Below are 3,687 nucleotides of genomic sequence, written 5' to 3'. Positions count from 1 at the left end.
GAAAGGGGCCATGACCAGGATGCCCTGCAGTGCAGGATTAAAGTGAAGGAGCTGCAGAGTGCCTACCGCAAAGCCCGCGATGCAAATGGCTGCTCGGATGCTCCCCCTGTGACCTGCTGATTCTACAAAGAGCTGGATGCAATACTTGGGGTTAACCCCACCTCCACTCCGAGCACCACCATGGACACTTCAGAGCCGGTGTGGGGGGGGGGAGGAGGAAGAGGAGGAGGAGGAGGAGGAAAACAGGAGTGATGGTGGTAGGTCGGATGGAGACACCCTGCAATCCCTGGAGCCAGGAGGAAGGTAGCCAGTTGCAGCGGCCGGTACTTGGTGGAGGACAAAGAGAAGAGCAGGTTCCCGGTAAGCAGGTTTTTTTTTCGGGAAGGAATTATTTCGGTGCGGGCTCTTTGGGAGAGGAGGGTTAGGCATGCATGCCTAGATGCGGAATAGTGCATTGATGTGGTTTATCACATCGCGGTAATCGGCCACGGTAATCTCCTCGAATGTCTCATCCAGAACGTGTGCAATGCGCTTGTGCAGGTTTATCGGAGAGCCACCGTGGTCCTTGTCCCAGCCAGGCTAACGTGTCCGTGCCACTGTGCCGCGAGGGGCCCATTACTGCACACAGGCAAGCTGCATATGGGCCAGGGCGGAAGGCGCATTGCAATAGAAGATTCTCCCTTGCTTCCCAGGTCATCCTCAGCAGCGAGATATCATCCAGGACAAACTCATGTGGAAAATGTTGGGACAATGTTCAGTGTAGGTGCCCCCTGAAGCTGTTGGCTCTCCCCAAGGCACAGAAACCCAGAGGACAGTGCAGCCCTGAAACAATCAGTCCCCCTTACTCACCATTTTGAGGCTCCCGTGGGATATGTGTGCTCTGTTTCGGATGGGAAAATTATGCTATTGTGTAGACCCTGTGTGTTTTCTACTCCTTAAGTGCGGGGGGAATCATTACTCTGTCTGGTATAAACAATGCTGCCTCTGTTAGATGTTGTCTTTTGCCTATACAGCTGCATCAACCTTGAGACATCAGCCATCCCTCTTATCGCCTGCTCAGAGACTGCAAAGACTCAGGAAGAGACCGCGAAAAAGCAAAGAAGACATGCTGCAAGAAGTGATGCGGCAATCTATTAAAGAGAATGAGAAAGCACAGGACTGGAGGGAGAGAGAAAGCAGGATCCGCCAGGAAAACGCAGCGCACTGGCGGCAAAGCACCGCGCACCGGCAGCAAAGCACTGATAGGCTCATAAGCATCCTGGAGCACCAAGCAGACACTATCCAGGAGCTGGTAGCCATGCAGAAAGAGAAGCAGTACCGCAAATGCAAACACCACCCCCCCACAGCCCTTGTCCCAAAACTCTTTCCGTTGTGCCCCACTGTCACCTCCAACCCACTTTCCCCAACTTCCATGTTTTTCACGCCACCTGCTGCCTCCAACACCAGTATTTTCACCACCCAGCCCTGAAAACCACGACCCTTACCCTCTGCACTCAACCCCCATCACCATGCAGTATAGCCATCCTGAAGTGCAGCACTCACTGCACAGCACACCAGACAGGACATACACGAATCTGTGATTGTACCATTCCCCACTCCACCCCCTTGTTTCTTTTCAACAAATAATTTTTTTTCTTCTCAATAAATGGATTTTTTGGCTTTGAAAACATTCTTTATTATTGCATAAAGTAAAAGACTCCTTAGCCCAGGAAATAAACAGGCACTGCAAGTCTGCTTGTCTGCTTAGCAAACACTGATTCCTAAAGATTGGAACTACTGCACTTCACTCCCGTTCTGGGCACCAGATATCACTGCTGGTTTTCAGCCTCAAATTGCTCCCTCAAGGCATCCCTAATCCTTGCAGTCCCACGCTGGGCCCCTGTAATAGCCCTGCTGTCTGGCTGTGCAAATTCAGCCTCTAGGTGTTGAAAGATGGTGCCAAAGGTGGACGGAAACAAAGGGATTTCTGGGATGCGAAGTGATGCATCACGGGGCATTGGGACAGGACCCAGAATCCCCCACACCCACTCCCCCGCACCCACAACCCACGGTGCAAGAATGGGAAAAGGTCTTCTGTGGGATAGCTGCCCATAATGCACCGCTCCCAATAGTGCTGCAATTGCCACAAATGTGGCCATGACAGTGCGCTGGGCAGCTGTCAGTGTGGACAGACTGCAGCGCTTTCCCTACTCAGCTGCACGAAGTCAGGTTTACCTCACAGTGCTGTACATCTGCAAGTGTAGTCAAGGCCTAGAATTGGTCTGATAACTGCTGAGCTGGGTGTGGGCAGGCGTAGGTTCATTAGCATCTGGAGAAGAGATTCCCATGATGCACTGCTTCCCTGCTTTTCTGGTCCCAGAGTTCAGTGTGGTTCTCTGTTCTCCAATCTGTATGCAAATTGAGATGTCTCCCTGCCCCATCTCTCATGCAGATGAGACTAGGGGAGTTGTCTCTGCTCTCCATTTTGTATGCTAATGGAGATGTCTTAATCTTGTCACCCTTGTCAGGAGGGGTCTAGGTGTGTCTTCCAGTGCCCTTCATTGCTCTCTGCAAGTCTTTTCTCTCATAGGTTTTGGTTTAAGCAGAGGCTGGGGGGTGGTGTCTTTCATGAGTCAGACAGGCTGGATACTGCACCCTGGTTCCCCAAGAACACAGAGCTGACTGGTACCACACAGAGCACAAAGTCCACCAGTAATTAGCTTCCCTAGTCAGAGCTCCACCACCTTCTGTACTCAAACCACGAATGCGAACAAGAAGACTCCAACCCCATTGTTCTTCCCTGGCCTGGAGGACCAGAAAGACGGGTCCTTCCTCCAATCACCCTCTGCCCATCGAGCTACCCTAAAGCCATTAATGGGCATTTCCTGAACCCCCACCGTGTCCAAGTCCAGCTGCTCCAAGGCACTGTACATCAAGCCCCTCCTCCAGGGCACCCGAATCCCTGCCACGTTCCACTTTTACAGATGCCCCTTCCCCAGTACTGCCCTCGCTCACCTGCGCAGAGGAGTTTTCGTCCCCAGTCCCTGTTCCCTCTGGCACCATTGCCAAAGGCTGCCCTGCCCCACTCTCTTCCTGCCATATCGGCTTGACCAATAAGTCCTATGGAAGAGACAGCTCCTGTCCCTCGTTGTTAAAGGTCAGGTGGACCAACTAGGGGCAGAAGCCCACGCTCTGTTGTCCTACTGGGGAGCTCAAGATCAGGTACTTGTGTCAGGTAAAGGTGCGACTGCGCTCCCAGAAAACAAGCCACCCCTGCACAAAGAGGGATGAAAAGGCTGCTGAAGCCCAGGATTGAACCAGAGACCTTTAGATCTTCAGTCTAACGCTCTCCCAACTGAGCTACTTCAGCAGCTGCATAGCACCCTTTGGCCTGCTGCTGCTTCTCTGTCCAGGATATTTTTGTCAGCTGTTAGGTATAAAGAAGTAAAAAATATTGGTATTGTTTAATATGTTCAATTAGTTGTTTTAATAATGAATTTCTAAAGTAATGATAAATGAATCACTAGCTTTAATAGAATTCAATATGGAGTATATGAACTATGACCTTTGGACTCCATCCTTGTAAGCAAACTTGTTTACAACTTAGACATTGGAGTCCTCTGGCTCAAACCGGAGAGAACCAGTTTTTCCTGCCAAAAAGGCCTCATGAGAGCCTGCGTGGGGCTGTCCATTCCAGTGGCAGCAGGT

General features: G+C 51.2%; 1 non-coding gene across 1 annotated transcript; it reads right to left on the bottom strand.

Moving 5' to 3' along the window:
• Window positions 1-3,276: 3,276 nt before the first annotated feature.
• On the bottom strand, window positions 3,277-3,349 carry TRNAF-GAA (transfer RNA phenylalanine (anticodon GAA)). The gene has a single exon. It is a non-coding gene; the product is annotated as a tRNA-Phe (tRNA).
• Window positions 3,350-3,687: the final 338 nt, after the last annotated feature.

The sequence above is a fragment of the Chrysemys picta genome, chromosome 16 (assembly GCF_011386835.1).
Source record: "Chrysemys picta bellii isolate R12L10 chromosome 16, ASM1138683v2, whole genome shotgun sequence".
Classification (NCBI taxonomy): Eukaryota; Metazoa; Chordata; order Testudines; family Emydidae; genus Chrysemys; species Chrysemys picta.
Note: the sequence above shows the minus strand (reverse complement) of the source record. Positions and strands in the feature narration are given on the sequence as shown.